The sequence below is a fragment of the Ochlerotatus camptorhynchus genome, unplaced genomic scaffold, assembly GCF_037179485.1.
Source record: "Ochlerotatus camptorhynchus isolate MF236.1 unplaced genomic scaffold, CSIRO-AGI_Acam_v1.1 ptg000001l, whole genome shotgun sequence".
Taxonomy (NCBI): Eukaryota; Metazoa; Arthropoda; class Insecta; order Diptera; family Culicidae; genus Ochlerotatus; species Ochlerotatus camptorhynchus.
The window spans coordinates 453,036-471,337 of NW_027040493.1; the positions used below are offsets into that span (position 1 = coordinate 453,036).

The window sequence follows — 18,302 nt, forward strand, 5'->3', positions numbered from 1 at the left end:
CTGCAAAATCTCGACAGTACACGGTGATATTGACAATTCTGCTTTGGTCACTCATTTAAGCTAAGAGTCATAGTCAAGGCAAACCATGTCAATTGTCAATGACAATGGTGTCAGTGACGAACATGTGCAGATTTGTTTATTAGCTAAATGTGTAACGAAATTAAATAACTTGAGCAAAACAATTACATGGATCCATTTTAGTGAACAAGTATCTACGTCCTGAGCTACTTGGATAACAATAATGCGACACAGAATGTACTAAATTACACTTTCTGTTACCAGGTGAATCTTTGTCATTGACGAAAAAATGAATGAGATTTTGACGCAGGTTTTTTTGAGGATCAAGTCTGTCAGTGACTATGTGACGAACAATTTTGTCAATATCGCGCGAAAGTCTGTCAATGACAATGACAAATCTCAGCACTGCTATCAGCAGTTGGCAATCAGCACTTATACCAATGAGCATGTATGAACTCTCTTTCGTGAGAATAATGAATGGATTGTGAAATATTTCATCAACTGTGCTCGCTTTCAACTGCATCAACCCACCTACCACGTGTTTACAAGCGATGTGAACGTGCACCACAGAATATGCGAAACTCACGGTGAGACAACCACTGAGCAACCATCAGCTGACTCTCCGTTCTTTCTGGAGCCAGCCACTCACTCTCAGGCAGGAAAAACTCTCTCCTGTTCCGATGGAAATTGCCTGCACACTGCGCTAGGGTCGGTGCTGGAGTAGCCAGCATCACAGAACGACCACCCAGGATGCTATGAAGATGCTGCTGGTTCTGCATGAAACACGCACCACCGTTCAGTTGGACATTGACGGTCGCTGCGACGGCAGGTTTAGCGGAAATCGTCCACACAGTTGGGCCAGAGTCAATTCGGAACGTGATTTTCTAGCGCGGAAATCGACAGTGTTGTGATTATTGGCAGAAAGTGCGAAATCGATGAAAAGCGGGAAAAAGGATTCAACCGGGTGTTCCGGTCGGCACGGGGAATAATTCATGTCCGCGCATATTAGGATTTATGCGAAATTGCTGCCGGTGATCCATTAAGCCCCGAAGGCGATAAAACCAGTTTTGTGCTCGGGGCGTTTCTTTAGTGTAAGAGTTACTTTTCAGTGTTTGCTTGGAAGTTGATTTAGTGAAAGGGTTTGCCGATTGCCAGATGAAGAAACCGCGTAAATGCAAATTGTGGAGAGTGGTGGATTTTGACGCAATTGCATTTGTAATTCTGAGAAATCAATTAAATGAAGAATAGGAAAATCCATGCTCTCGATCGAAGATGTGAAGTGCCCGTTGGATTTAATTGGAGCAGGTATTGAAGAAGCAGAAACACAACGTAGTGAAACCATTCGATAATGTGCATTGTGCAATTCACAGATTTTCGTTGGCGCACTACCCGGCATAGTGCGAACAAGTTATGGGTCAGAAGTACCACCACCAGGTTAAATTGATTATTTATCGACACTAGATTAAATATCAATTAGCACCGGGAGAGGTGCTGACAAGTGATAGTGCATCAAGAGCCAGTTTTTAGAAAGTTGGGTCGGGCATCGAAAATGAGATCCCACAAGGGGACGTGATTGGTGGCTGCGATATGATGTGAATAAATAATTGAATATTGTAGTTTGAATTCGGTTGTGTATTTCAGTGGTGATATAGCAGTACAATGTTCATCGTGCATTCAAAGAGAGGAGAACAGCGAAACATTGGTGCAACATCCAGTTCCATTGCTTGTTGGTGTTTTACATTTTTTAGAGAGATTATCGGATGCCACTAAAAACGTCGCTGCATGAGTTGTGAAATTATTAGGATTTATTATTGAGAAGCAGTGATCTATGGATATTGGATTTATGGCTCATCGGATTTATGTTTGTTGTGAGTACACAATTTCAATGATGTTTATTAGATTTTCAATTCATTTACGACAAATACGTTTAAATGACGGAGACTATATTAGCACTGATTTTTAACTTTTGTCAATCAAATGTAAATAGTTTACGAAATAGTCCACTTTACAGCTTAAACTTTAAGCACGACATGCCGTGCTTATGATGGTGACGAGTTTGATTTTCGGTCTAGTCGCAGGTTTGTAGGGCTACGTAGATCATTTTTTGAGAGGTTCTAGACCCCCCCCCCCTTTCCTACCCCTGCGTATTCAATCGTACACATTTATGAAAATATGAATGGAGCGTAGACAATCACCAAACCTTAAAATGTCTGCGTGGATTATGAACAGCCGTGTTTAAAATCCAGAATGTTTTCAAAATGATGCATAAATTACAAAAATCATTTCAATTCAATTTCAAACATCACCAACATTTCCAAAGAGCACAATGCACAGTAGTCCCAAAGCCGTATGTAGGAAGACAAAACTGTTTACGCGTAAGCCATTAGTTTTAGGATAATGGAGTATTCTAGTTGGTAACATATGCGTAAAATAAGAATTAGTGAGTTCTGAATATCAACACACCCTAACAATAAGAACCATACTAATTTCACTCGCATCATAAGAATGGCTTTAAATGTGTAAACTTTGTCGCGATGATGACTCCATTAACCTAAAACTAACCATTTTTGGCTAGGTCCATTGTGTGTTGTGAATTTTGGTCGGAATAATTGGTGACAGTGTTTGTTTGAATTGTAATTACGCTTTCATTTATTGAATATTATGCGTATTTCTGTTCAGGCAGAGTTACCCAATTGTGTAACGAATGGTTTTAAAAATGGATTCAACACGTTTTTCCATCTGTGACCAATAGCCAGTCACACAAACTATTTCACCTGTATAAAACATTCCCAATCGATTGGTCTTTATTCGCTCTAACTCGACAGTTTGATTACGACATCAGCCCGGCCAGACGACATTTGGTGATGTCTGTATGTGCGTCTGTGGAGGCGTACCAATCTAGGCAAGCGTTCTTTGAGATGGCTTATTCGATCAATATGGTTGATATCTCATATCAAATCTAACCTAATCGAATCTAACACCACCACAGCCAGTTCTTGAAAGCATCCTGGAAAATGATGGATGTTCCTCCATCATTTTTCTTGTCTATTTAGTATATGCTTCACTAGACTGGCCCACAAAAATAAATGTTCGAATTTTCCACGGGCCAACCCCTAGATTTGTTCCCTTAGGTGAGAAAACCACTATCCGAAAGTTTCTGCTCATTTGATTCTAAGATGAGCTAGAGCTTTTAGTTATCGCACCAAAAGACACGAGCCTGGATGTTGGCCTGTGGAAAATATGAACTTTTATTTTTAGTTGTAATCTAGTAGATACGTTGCATAAAGCTGCCTGTATTTTGTTGCAATATACGAGCAGAATGCACATAATTAATTAATATCTCCATAATACTAACTTGAATCATGATGCTGTCTTCAGCAAAGTTGTTTCTTAAGGCCCACGCACATTAGATCCGGATCGGACGCGTTGCGGCAAAGTGACAGCTACATCTATTGTATAACTGTCAAATTTACGTCAACGCAACGCAAACGGATCTAATGTGGGTGGCCCTTTATAGTTAGAGCTACAAGTGCTGACATTCTGACCTTAATCGAGTATGCTGAACCAGTTATATGCCCGAAAGATTGAAGGCTTGTTATTCTTCTATACATTTACATCCGAATGTGCTGAAATTTTTAGAGAGTGGTTTTTTCACCTAATGGCACAAATCTAAGGGGTTGACCCGTTGAAAAAAAATGATAAAAATTTCCCCATATAAATGTGGTCCAGTATAATGTTGCACATTGAAAATGCGTCATACATACCAAATAGGCCTACTGTGCAGAATTTAAGGGGCAAGATGATTCCAAAAATATCGGACCGAATATTTAAACAAGATGCTTCAGAATGCAAATTGTATGGATGAAATGTGGACATATCGTACCGTACTTTCCGTTTTTGGTTGGTCGTGGAAGCATCTAAGCTATAAAGGAAGCATCTAAGCTATATATGCTCCACTTTTCTCTGACGGTTGGGACATGAGCATTAATTCACCAAGTAGACTAAATTTTAGCATTCTATTCAAATAAAGTTCCGACAGAACCTTCAATTTTGAATAAAGTTCTGACGGAACTTTCAAGTTCCAAACAGTTTAAATAAAGTTTCGACAGAACTTTCAAGTTCCATAAAGTTCAAATAAAGTTCCTACAGAACTTTCTTCCCAAGTAACCGAATGTTCCGCATTCAACGATAAAACCCACTTTTAAGTTCCATAAAGTGCATATAAAGTTCTAACACAACTTTTTGGCTACTTTAGAAGCTATAGAATGCACACGAGGAACTTCAGGCTACAAATGTTTCCTAGTAACTTGAAGTTCAAAAAAAGTTCCAAATAGCATCCCTAAGCACTTCTTAGGAACTTCAGGCAAGGCTGAAAACATGGTCACGACAAAGTTTCAAACAAATTCCCAGCAGATCGTTTAAGCAACTTTAAAGTATCTTAAAAGTTCCCTGCGGAACTTCTTAACAACTTGAAAGTTACGTCATAACCCACAAGATTCAATTCACACAAGTCTTTATTAGTAACAAAATTTAATGTACGTAAATATGAAATGATCAGTGGCACAAATAAATCATAATTCTTATATTTATGCAGTGCATACATTTTCTATCCAAACATAAAAAAAAATCAAAAGCAATTTCCTGGATTCAAACCCTTGTATTCGATATGTGACCTCTACGCCACAAGTGTGTTGCAATAAAATGAGGGCAAACACCAAATTTTAATTTATCAAGGTATTGTATTTCGTATTCAAGTCAGTCAGTTGGGACTGGAAACTCCAAAAGTAGGAGGACAACAGCTCACTTTCTTAAATCTCAGATGACGTAGCGGTTCGTGCTGGGGCTCTCACGCAGAAGGACTGGGTTTAGTTCTTCAACCACCCTTAATACCATCTATGACTTATGCTTATAAATCAATATACTTTCATCCCTGCCTTTATAAATAACTTCCAAAAAGACTGTACTTTATACCTTACTAAAATGCTCTTCTATTATGGTACCTGAACTTTCAAGTTCGTTATAAACGACTTAAAAATGAGGCTGCTTAGAATTATATAGACCACCAAGCTGCTTAAGCCACAAATAGCCTTTAATCAGAACTTTTGGTTACTTGGGGGACTTATGGCTATAGCACCATTACTTGCTTCTGAAAAAAAGGAGAAGGACAATGGGAAAAGGATCATATATATACTCTATGCCGGAGACGAACCAGCTAAGGGCTGAAAGTTTCCTTAATAAATATATAAGAAAAATACTCTATGAACATAAGCAATAATTTTGATTTCAAATATACAAAATAATTTATAACGGGGGTGGTCACTACCCGAGTCTTATAACTTTTAACAAGTCATAATAAGTGGCAAGGACCAGAATGCGTTCCCTTGATTACTGAAAAATCGTGTTCCCCTAGTTTGAAGTTATTCAAACTAAGGCTCGGTGGTAACTCTTATAACAGTAATGCACCACAAAAATGTGACCTACCAGCGATAGAAATGGATGAAAAGGAACGCACTCCCCAAGTTTAGCCAATTGAACCTAAAGGCAGTTTGACATGTGATGATTGTAGACGGACCGCCTTGATGAAGACCAACATGCACTAGTCTGGTGGAGTTTATGGAATGTCTTACCTCGATTTGAGACAAAATATGTACGGAGATATACTGAACAAAAACAACCGCAATACTTCGAATGATTATTGCATTGCTCGAGCTCTTTAACAATATGTTTTTGAATTGTGGATGATTGCCTTATAGTTGAATTCGTCATCAACTGACGAGCAACAATATGACTGTCATGCACATAAAGGGACCTCTCTTTGCTCAGTCGGTAAAGGCACAGCTACAAAGCAAAACCATGCTGGAGGTGGCTGGGCTTAATTCCCGGTCCGGTCTAGGAATTTTTTGGGTTGGAAAATTTCTCGAATTCCCTGGGTATAGAGTACGATTGTACTTGCCACACAATTATACTAATGCAAAAATGGTACAGACATCGAAAGCTCTCAATTGATAACTGTTGAAGTGCATCTAGAACACTTAGTTGAGAGCACGCAATAAGCTAATATGTCATACGCAATAAGCTTGAAACGCGAGGAAGAAGAAGAAGAAGAAGAAGAAGAAGAAGAAGAAGAAGAAGAAGAATGCACATAAAAGATGATATTTATTTGAAAATTTGAGGTCAAACAGAGGACATCAATTGAAGAGTATGATGTCTTGAAAATGCCTTAAATTAGATTTATAATTTGATTGTTTTCATTTCCGTACTGAATAGCCATGAGCAACCATTCCATTATGGATACAAAAATTGTTTGTTGGTAGGAGAAATTTCCACCACCACTAAATAAACAATCATCGGTTTTCATGCTTTATCAATATTCAATATTCATCCATCTATGATAGCGATGACTATGTTTCCACCTCGTTTGTCAGCTCAGATAAGCAAATTTTATTCGATGGAATTCTTTACATCATCATTTTGGATGATTTGCGATATAACACACGTATTTCCATGTGGGATGACAATCATTCTACGTATTTCAACTGAGGTCAACTCGCTTCTGTATCAATGTTCATTTTGTATTCGAGAGGAGCATCATATTATTGCAAAACAACCGCCATCCGGTTGTAGCTACACGGGAAAAATTCTTTCCGAAATTTAAGATAGTACTCCACGAATAAAATTCATGAAATCGTGAAAGTTGTTCCGCTAAACAAACGTAACGGCTATCGCAGGCGTTACGTTTGTTTTGCGGAACAACTTTCACGATTTCATGAATTTTATTCGTGGAGTACTTTCGTAAAGGAAAAATTGACTTGTTCCGAAAATCGTGACGTTGCACCGGGCACCAGCAAAGGCAACAAAAGTCATAGAAACGTGTACCTACTCTGTTCTGAAAATCATGATCTTGTTCATGTAAGCGTGATTAAAGCTCATGAGTTGTGCTGAATATCGTGAACCTGTTCTCGGCAACTCATGGACTGTAAAACGTCAACATTAACGTTTTGATTGGGTTGTACAGCATGAAAGTGGAAGGAAACTGAAAGCGACGGAAGACTTGGCTGGAGCAACCAAACAATGCACGTTTCGCCCATACACGCAAAAATAACCGATCCAATATTCGTGAACAAACAATCACGATAAGCTGAACTACTAGTTCTTTCGAATTCATGATTTAGTACACATAAACGTGATCGAGTAAATCAAATTTTCTGGATTTTAAATCTTTAAATATTTTAAATTGGAATACTCAATCTCTAAAAGATAATGAAAATGAGCTATTTAACTTTTTGAGAGTTCAAAACGTGCATATTGCCGTTATAACTGAAACGTTCCTTTAACCTGACCATAAGGTTAAGAGAAACGCAAATTATTTCATTTATAGAAATGATTGCCTTGATGGAGCTTGTGGTGGCGTTGCCATCATTGTTCACAGACGAATCAAACATAAAATTCTTTTTTCATTTGATACCAAAGTTTTTAAAAATTTGGGAGTTTTTGTCAAAACAAAATTTTGACAACTTACGTTTATAGCTGCCTATTTGCCAGCAACAAATTTTTCTCAAGGGTGACCTTCAGAAACTTACGCGTCACAGGTTTAAATTCTTCATAATTGGTGATTTTAATGCAAAACACCGCTCATAGAATAATGCTCAAATCAATTCCTATGGTAATGTTCTGTTTGATGATTGCTCTGCAGTTTATTTCACTATTCAATATCCAAACATGCTTTTCTTCAGAAAGAAATCCTTCAACTATTGATTTGGTCTTAACTGATTAATGTCAACTTTGTAGCCAATTGGTTACCAATTCTGACTTCGGTTCTGATCACCTTCCAGCTGATTGGGAGCAATATCGAACATTTATGGAATATAGATTTGACCCAAACATTCCAAACCAAAGATGAAAGTAATTATGCTCTTGAATCTCTGACTACTTTCTATAGTTGAAGCAAGAGCTGCCTCAGTACCAAAAATGCGAGGTTAAATTCGATTCAATAATAATAGACGACAATCTTCAACTCTTGATCCGTCTTAAAAATGTCCGCAGGAGACAATATCAAAGAACACGTGATCCGGCCATGAAAGTTATCTGGTGGGATTTGCAAATTCAAGTTAAAAAGCGAGGAACAAAACTTTCAAAATAATGTTTCTAAATAAGATCCAAGTTCCAAATCCTTTTGGAAACTCACAAAAATTTTGAAAAAAAAACCTCAAAAGCATATTCCAGCGCTTAAAGAAGGTGGTAAAACTTTGATCACAAATTCGGAACAAGCTCATAAACTTGCTAAGCAATTCGAGAGTTCCCATAATTTCAGTTTGGGTCTTACTAGCCCTATTGAAAATCAGGTTGCTCGGGATTAGCTTAATATTTTCACTCGGGAATATGAATAATATGAAAGCTCCAGGTGATGATAGAATTTTCTATATCCGCATCAAAAAACTTCCAGAGTGTACCTTGTCTTTCTTGATTAAATTATTGAACAGATGTTTCCATTAGTCATACTTTCCCGATAAATGCAAAAATGCAAAAAAAATTTCCAATTTCGAAGCCGGATAAAAATCCAGCTGAAGTTTCTAGCTACCGTCCAATAAGTGTGCTTTGTTCAATAAGTAAACTTTTTGAAAAGATAATTTTAAATAGAATGATGCTTCACATCAATACGAACTCCTTTTTTTGCATATGAGCAGTTTGGATCTCGCCATGGGCATTCAACTACCCATCAACTCTTAAGAGCTACCAATTTAATTCGTTCAAACAAATCTGAAGGCTGCTCAACTGGAGTTGCTCTTCTAGACATGCAAAAAGAATTCGAAAGTGTTTGATTGCTAAATTGCACTTTATTTTATGAAATTATTTCAAAATTATTTAACTGACAGAGATTTGCAGGTAAATTATCAAAATATCAAATATAAACGACTACCTGTTAGAGCTGGAGTTCCTCAGGGTAGCATTCTTGGGCCTATATTGTATAACATTTTCACTTCGGACCTCCCTGATTTGCCTCAGGGTTGCCACAAATCTTTGTTCGCTGATGACACAGGCATTTCCGCTAAAGGAAGAAGTCTTCGTGTTATTTGCAGCAGACTGCAGAAAAGTTAAGATATTTTCTCTTCTTATTTACAAAAATGGAAGATTTCTCCCAACGCTTCCAAAACTCAACTTATAATATTTCCACATAAGCCTAGAGCTTCTTTTTTAAAACCTAGTACTAGTCACATAGTCACTATGAACGGAGTTCCAATTTCCTGTGAAATATTTTGGATTAGTACTTGACCAAAAATTAACTTTTAAAGATCACATTGAGGGCATTCAATCCAAATGTAACAAATATATAAAATGATTGTATCCTGTTATAAACAGGAAATCCAAACTTTGTCTTACGAATAAACTTCTAATATTTAAACAAGTTTTTAGACCAGCCATGCTTAACGCTGTGGCAATATGGTCTTGTTGTTGCACTACCAAGAAAAAAGCACTTCAAAAGATTCAGAACAAAGTTCTGAAGATGATTTTAAGTTGCCTCCCTGGTACAGTACTACCGAGGTACATAGAATTTCGAATGTTGAGACTTTAGAACAAATGTCCGACAAAATAATTAATAATTTCAGGCAAAAATCGTTACAATCCTCAATTGTAACGATTAGTTCGATTTATTCTTAGATAAGATTTAGTTTTAGTTTTTAGTTGTAAGATGTCAACTGTTATGCTAACATGCAAGTTAGAACCTGTTTAAAATACTGAATTTCCAACAGGTCAGTGACAAGGCCTATACCAACAGCAGCGTTTGATAGTAGGCAGCATGTCCCGGACTCAAATAATTTATTTTGCTGTGCTGGGCCCACTGTCACTGTGTAACATGTTGCCTACGCGCCTGCCACTGGGCTGAATTCCAAGGCAGGAACAATGTCAAAACACTTAGATAGGGAAAATGTCTCTAATGTTGGCTCATCGCTGAGTTTCTGCGCTTTTGGCGATTATTAGTGAACTAAACTCAAATTTGAGTCGTTCTCATTCGCCATGCAAAGACCGGTCAAATATTATAAACAGTGCTGTGTTCCTACAATTTGAGCTAAGTAGTCGCACCCAATACCTGCACCCTTAAAATATAAATCTGCCAAAAATAACGATGCGCCCGCCTCTTGAAGTCTTTAAGCTCTAGTACTAGCTAGATGCGCATCTCAATAGAATAAACCTCGTGGACAGCAACATCTGTCGGTGTGGAAACGGTTACGATGACATCGATCACGCAGTTTGGCAATGTACGGATAATAGCGCCTCCAGAGAGCGACTTTTGAATACCCTCGAGGCCCAAGGAAGACAACCTTATATCCCTATAAGAGACGTGTTGGGTACCCTCAATCTTTGCTTTATGCAGTCGATTTATGTGTTTCTGTAAATGTCTAGTATAAGAATTTAATTCGTTCGTCTTTTGTCTCTCTTTATTAGCTTGTGTTTGTCTTGTCCCCCGTCTCGATGAGTCTCATCGTCGCCCACTGGTCACCATAGCCGGTCGAACTCCAGACAAATCTAGAACCACACTACCGTTCATACTGGCGACATCGCTCTGATGAGACAACGAAACCCTACCCCCAAGCTCCTCCCCTTTTCCTATCCTTCGACAATGTACCCCTCTAACCTCGGGTTAGCCGCGAGTATTCGGTCCAACTACTACTAGACATAGAATTAAATGAATTTAGTTTCAAACAAAGTACAATGAATTATCGGCTCCGTAAAGCTAACGCGATTGAGCTTTACAAATGGACGAACTAGATAAAAATGAATCTTGAGCCAATTAATATCTGTTTATTTTACTGCAGTGCTCCAATGTTTTGACAGCACTTTGTTTTGAAATGTTTCCTCTTTCAGTGCTGAAAAGTTCGTCACGATTCATTTTTTTTAAAGAAGTTTTTTTATCTAGTTCTTTTATTTGGAAGGCTAAATCGCGTTAGCTTTACGGAGCCAATAATACATTGTTCGTTGTTTTTAACAAAATTCACTTATATCTATGTCTAGTCGGAGTTGGGCCGAATTCTTGCGGCTTACTCGAGGTAAGAGGGGTACATTGTTGAAGGATATGATCAGGGGAGCTAGGGGTAGGGTTTTGTTGTCTCATCAGAGCATTGTCGCCAGTATGAACGGCAGTGCGGTTCCAGCTTCGTCGGGAGATTGACCGGCTATGGTGACCAGTGGGCGACGATGAGACTCATCGAAACGGTGGGACAAGACAGACAAAAACTAATAAATTTTAAAAGAAGTTATACTTGATGGAAGCCGCGAACCAAAAATTAATTTTGGATACCCACTTGGAAAATCTGACTTGATTAGGTTTAAAAATCGCGAAGTCACCCAACGGCAGGATCATAGCAAGCATCGTAGTGGAATTAATGATCGGAAGCTACATTTGAAGGTGTTGAGAACGGTTAGGGCAAACCCAGGGCTGTCGGATTATGATAAAATCAAGCAATTTAATGCCAGCCAAAGCACCGTCAGAAGGATTCGTCTGCGAGAAGGATTTCGTAGTACGAAAGATGCATTCTCATGCACGACGAAACGTACGTGAAGATGAATTATGGGCAGCCACTGGTCGAGGTGATGGCCGATAAATTTGCAAGAAAGCATATGATCTGGCAAGGTATTTGCTCAGGTTTTCGTGACAAACAAGACTATAGATTGTTGAAGATGCTAATTTCTAATAACAGACTAAAGTGGTAATTTCTATACGATAGATGAGGAGATGAAAGTATAGAATTGATAGTTCCATTTAGAGTACGGCAGTGTGAAAATTGCATATAGAGAGTAGAAAGCGAGCTAGGACAACTTTTAGGAAGGTCTTCTTTCTTCTTTTTCGCATTTTTAAGCTTATTGCTTAGCGCATATTAGCTTATTGCGTGCTCTCAACTTAGTGTTCTAAATGCACTTCCACAGTTATCAATTGAGAGCTTTCGATGCCTATTACCAATGCATGCATTTGTATATTGTGTGGCAAGGCAAGCACAATGATACTCTATGCCCAGGGAAGTCGAGAAAATTTCCAACCCGAAAGATTCCCTCGACCGGACCGGGAATCGAACCCGCCGCCTCCGGCTTGGTAATACCGTGCCTTTGCTGACTAGGCTATGAGGCACACATCGGTTTTACCATCTCTCTTTACCAAACTCCCACGTAGGAGAGGGATGGTGAGGGGTGTCACCAGATGTAAGCTGAACTTTAACAAACCTGAGCTGAGTCTTTATTGAATTCCCAGAACTTCTACCACAATCACTGAACTTCCACAATTTTGATGAAACTTCTATGAAGTCCCTTCAATTAGTTTCGGTAGTGGTAATTAAGACCTACTAAGAATAGAACTAGTCCTGTTCCAATGGTAGAAGTCTATCACACAGGTGACCTCAAATTCATGGTGTCATGCGGCCTTTTGCCTACCGTGCCATGAATGCTAACCGAAGCATCCCAGAAATATTCGGAATCAGTTCCAAAAGTATATAGGGGAAAGGCTCTGGCCTGTTGATCTAAAATTAGGCCCATCGCGTAAAATCAGCTATTAACCAATTTCATCTAGATGAACGCGTCATTGAGATTTTTGGTCACTTTTGAAAATTTAGTCGATTTCTGAATTTATGTATGGACCCAAATTAGGGGCATTGAAGCCGACATTACATCCATTTCCCCTATCAGTTTTAATTTTTGTTTTCCTGATCATGTTTATAGGGGCGCAAGCCATTTCAATATTCATGATGTTTAACAATTTTAACCTGAATTTGTCTGCCAGGGGCGCTAGCGATTTCAAATTTCAAATTTATTTTAATGATTTTTCTCTTGATCTTGAACTTGTGTACCACTTAAAATTTTATGATTTTGATCCATTTTTCCCTGACCATGTATACCAGAAGCGCTAGACATTGCAAATTAAGCATTTTTTTTATTATTTTTGCCTGAATGTGTAGTCAGCGCATGCTTGGCATACACAGTTGTACACGCCAACTGCTCATTTGTTAAAAACTTTTCACTCAGTTGTTGAAATTTGTTTTTCTTTAAAATAATTGATAGATTAGGATCCTAGTTTACCAAAGACATGCAAAGAATAGGTAAATATTAACATTTGAATCAACGCCAATGATTTTTCACACTTAAAGTCCGAGATGTGCAGAGAGCATTTCTCACTTCATTTTTACAATGCAAAACAAATACAATTTATTACTAGAATTAAAATAGACTTTTTTACGTATCTTTGACAAGCTTAAACTATATTCTATCTACTGCTTCAAAAAGAACTATGTTAAGTCAACTGTGTGCGAAGTTATTAGCAAATGAGCAGTTTGTGATTAAAACTGTGTATGCCAAGCATGCAAGAGCGCTGGCCACTTCAAATTTTACGATTTTTTACCAGGGCGCAGGTTATTTCAAATTTAATATCTTTTGTATTATTTCTTCAAACATGCTAATCAGAGTCGCAAACCACTTCAAATTCAACGATTTTGTTTAACCCTGATCATGTATATCAGAGACGCAATTAATTTAATTAATTTTTTATTTTTCAATTATACCCCCTCTAATTCTTGTCTAATAGTGCCATTTTAAATTTCAAGATTTTTCTCAATGTTGACCAGGAGCACTAGCCATTTGAAATTTAATATAATTTTTCCGTGATCATGTTTAACAAAGGTGCAATTCATTACAAATATAACATATTTTCCAATTATTCCCTGAACTTTTCTATCAGAAGTGCAAACCATTTCAAATTTAACATTTCTTTTCATTTTTTGCTGAACTTGTCTATCAGGAGCGCAGCCATTTAAAATTTAACGTTTTTTTCAATTTTCACCTGAACATGTATATCTGAGACGCTAGTTATTTCAAAATTGACATATTTTCCAATTTTTCCTCGAACTTGTGAATTTGAGGCGCAAGTGTTCGAAGGTAAACAAACTAAGTGCAGTGTATTTTTAATGGTTAACATTTGCCGGTAAAATTTTGCTCTCATTTAAACGTTTAAAAATGTTATGGATTAAACTGCTGAACTTTTTTTTCGATTTGGAGCTAAGTAGTCGTCGACTATCCACGACTACCAACGAACTGGGCTTATTACTTTAAAATCAGTGCTGTGATTTTAAAGTTATAAGCCCAGTTCGAAAAATGGCTTCAGGCAGCGGAAAAGTTAAAAACGTTCGTTAATAGGCATCGCGTCCTTCGTTGTTCGAGATGGCGATAAAGCTGAATGCCACATAGATCCAAACGGTGATTGCACCTACACACAGGATCACAGGCTGACCACAGGATCCTGGAAATTTTATCAGCTACTTTCCCTTACGGCACAGTGAACTGGCGAACGCTAATGGTCTCCTTAAGGACTATGTGCCGGCGGCTAAGAAGCCACGAGTTTGTTTTTTCAAAGGTCCGATACCTATATGGACCAACAACTTTTTTATCGAAGCTGCAGTGAAACTGGTGACGGAGCATCGGCTACCGTTATCTTGTTTTGAGTGGGAGGGCTTTCAACTACTGTTGAGGCCGATTTGCCAAGCAGTTGGTGAAACCATTAAGGATCACTTGTGTGCTATGGCCCAGCGTGTCAAACAAGTATTGAAGGGGGAGATGAAAAACAAGCTAATTAGTTTGAAAGTTGATTCTGCGTCCCGCCTTAATCGTCACATTCTGGGTGCGAATGTTCAATATGCTCTTGGGGAGAAAGTAGTCATTCGAAATAATTTCAATCCATGCAGAGTTTTTTTTTAAGTTGATCCCGAACGAATGTGGGATAGAATGTAAAAAAAAATCAAAATGAAGGAAGCGTTGCCATCAAGTAGACAATTCCAATTTATTTGGCATGAATTACAAAGCATTGGGGATCGATTTCGATGATGTTGTTTTCGAGTTTTGACAGAAAAATTAGTTGGAATTTTTCTAAGCCTGGTTATAATCAATCCTCCTTGCGTTTAAAGTCTGGAACGCGCGAAAATTGATTAACTTCAAATTGGCTTATTTCTGTTAATAATGCATTTAAAAAAACCTGCAAATGCTGCATTTGTAAGTTAAGTGTATATACAATGGTTGCTATGATGAGTTTTAACCGTTTGCTCTCCAGTTTTCAAAATGACGTCCAAGCAAGAGGAGCAGCGTGTCACAATTTTGCTCGCCCAGCAAGAGAATCCGACGTTCTCACACGCCAAGTTGGCAAAATTTCTGGATGTGGCCAAATCGAACTAAACAAACGTTTTAAAAGAGGTCAGGGAGCGTCTGTCGACCACTAAGAAGCATGGAAGCGGCGGCAATCGTAATCCGGACATGGCACCGACGACGAAGAAGGTGGCGGTGAAATATAAGCTGTATCCTAACCTCTCCATCCGGGACGTCGCTGTGGCAAGCTCAATGTCTCCCATACTACTGTGCAGCGGGCCATGAAACGAGTCGGGTTGTCGACGTTTAAGCAGTTGAAGGTGGCGAACCGAGTTTACAAACAAAACACGTCGGCAAAGCAGCGGTCTCGAAAGCTGTATACGAATCTGCTCACAAAGTTCGACTGTGTCGTCATGGACGACGAAACTTATGTGAAGGCAGATTTCAAGCAGCTTCCGGGACAGGAGTTTTATACCGCATCAGGAAAAGGGAAGGTGGCTGAAATTACAAAATCATCAAACTATCTAAGTTCTCGAAAAAATATCTCTTCTGGCAGGCCATATGCACGTGTGGTCTAGAAAGCGGCAACATAATAGACCTAAGCTGTTCTGGCCGGACTTGGCGAGCTGTCACTATGGGAAAAAGGCAATCGAGTGGTACGATGCGAACAACGTGGTTGTGGTACCTAAAGACCACAACCCTCCCAACAGCCCAGAACTCTGCCTTATCGAACGGTTTTGGGCCTTGGTCAAACGGAATCTCAAAAAACTAATACATCCATGGAAAACGAGCAGCAGTTTAAATCTAACTGGCCTTCGGTGGTGAATTAGGTCGATGAGACCACTGTGCAAAAATCAATGGAAGGGGTTAAGCGGCAGTTTGGATTTGGCAAAGAAAAATATTTAAAGAACATTTTTTCCTTTAAATATATGAATTGAACTACCAAAAGAAAAATAAGAAGATTTTTGCGATATGAATTTTGACTGAAAGAAACGATTTTTTTTGTCATTAATTTTTGCGCGATCCAGTCTTTATTCGCGAAAGTCACATCACTTGCGTAGAAAATCAATTTGTGACCAGCATACACCTTCTGGTCGTATGAAACAGGTCCAAATCTGTTCAAATCTGCCCGTAAACTTTTTTGTTTTGGCAGCTTTTGCGGCAAAAAAGTGATCTTTTCATGAGCATTAACGGCAATAACTCACCAACACTATCAGACTGTGAGTTCTTGACCACCTTTACAACTATCAATCTAGGTCCGCGCTGGCATCTGTCATGCTGACACCACTTTTTTCCTTGATTTGTTTTCCGTCGATCTTGTTTTCCGTGCTTCCTATTGAGCCCTGGTGGTCAAGTTGGCGAGGGACTCCCAACAGTTTCAATTCACACTCACCAGATGGCACTGCTATCACATAAGGGTGGTGTATCCATTACCTTATTCGATGAATTGATTAGTGGGATATCTTTGCTTTCTCCCTACGATATAAAACATGTATCATTTAACTAACTTCACTTAGGGCATTTTTTTAAACATTGAACTTGCAGAATAGGTAGAACTTTCAGTAACGAGACGCCTCTGAACTTTGAAATATTCGATTTTGAATCATAGATTGTATTAAATGTAGTGAATAAAGAGGCTGTTTTCACATGCTTAAAAATTAAATATGGGTATTGAAACCATTGGAGTAACAAATAATCTTCAAATCTAAAATTCTGTCTTATTGTCTTCCCAAGAATGTAAATTCAATTATACTTTCTTCAAACCTCAATCGTCGAAATGTGCATATCTTTATCATTATAAGCATATCTTTCTATCTCAATCTATTCATTTGCCATTAAATACCGTTGAAACCACAGCAAGGTTCAACGAAAAATCAAAAAGCATTTTTGGCTTCTATCCGAAACGAACCCCCATGGTCGGGATGTTATTATTTAATTTTAATCATGCTTCGCAACGCTCACTCCAGTAGGATAAAAAGTATAAATGAAAAAAAAACAAACCGCTTGGATCTCAAGTCTGTCCTGAATAGAATGGCAAAGTTAATTGAATGGAGATAAACTTTTCGAAAATGCTCAATGGGGTGGAAAAAGCTTTTCGTAGCATCACTGGAGAAGAGAAAATAGTAGTCTAAATTTCCGTAAACTGGAGTGGGTAAGTGGTTTCCTTTCTTGAGATGGGGATAAAGCATGGTTAAAGACAAGACAATTTTTGAAACTCATAGTGCAGAGGGTCAACGTGAATAATTTCCATCATCATGGGCGACTTTTGGCTTTCGGCGTGATATGTTGACTTGCTTGATTTCTGTGTCGGTTTCCAATCCAGCGCCACTATGGGCAAAAATGGGTTCAAAATTACCCAAAATTCAATATCTCAACAGCACGCTGAATTTCGGCCATGAAAAACCACTTTTCCGAAGAGAAATCGTCCGGGGAATCGATTGCACGTGGTCCAATAGACTGCAGAGCCTTGTAGGTATGTGTTTTGGACCATTTTACCCCATTTTCCCCTACTTTTTGGAGGAAATGTTTTTTCACAGCTCTATTTTTAGTAAAACATAAGCGCTTTATGCATGGTTTTAGAATACTATGTCTTTAAACAACAGTTCATGAGATATTAGGGGAATACGGGGTACACTTTATAGGGGAGTAAGGGGTAAAAGTGAACCCTCGATAAATTTACTTTAATTCATAAAAATGTTGAACGATGCGATTGTTTGAATGGCCCCAAAGGTTGCCTGCAATAATAAGATTTTTTTTTCGAAATTTTTAGGTTAATTGGGGTTAAATAAGTTTTAATTTACTGCTATCTGTTCTAAAAGAGTTTTCACTTTTTCGTCTGTATACAGCAAAACGATATAGTGGTTCTCAGAATTTTGTAAAAATTGGTAGTTTTGTTCCTTATCGCAACATATTAGACCCGTATTTTTTTAATGTGTCATTAGGGTGACTATTTATATATTAGAGCGGTCAAAAAAAAAATATTTTTTTTCGATTTTTTTCAAAAATGTATAACCTTTGAACTGTTTGGCCGATAACGGAGCTCAAAATACCAAATAAAAGTTAATTAAAAGTTTTCTTCAGAAAAAAATATTATGATATTAAAAAATGGGTTTTGTATTAAACATTTTTGCATTAAACATTGATTGTCTTTTCACTTTTACCCCTTACCCCCC

The 18,302-nt window shown here is 38.1% G+C and overlaps 1 protein-coding gene across 1 annotated transcript in view; it reads left to right on the top strand.

Moving 5' to 3' along the window:
- Positions 1 to 833: 833 nt before the first annotated feature.
- The window catches only part of LOC135708724 (zwei Ig domain protein zig-8-like), a 176,037-nt gene continuing 158,568 nt past the window's right edge, over positions 834 to 18,302 (top strand). Inside the window, exons 1-2 of the mRNA XM_065231180.1 lie at positions 834 to 1,109; positions 1,660 to 1,886. The gene's annotated coding sequence lies outside the window, so the exon portion shown is untranslated. The remainder of the gene's footprint in view (positions 1,110 to 1,659; positions 1,887 to 18,302) is intronic.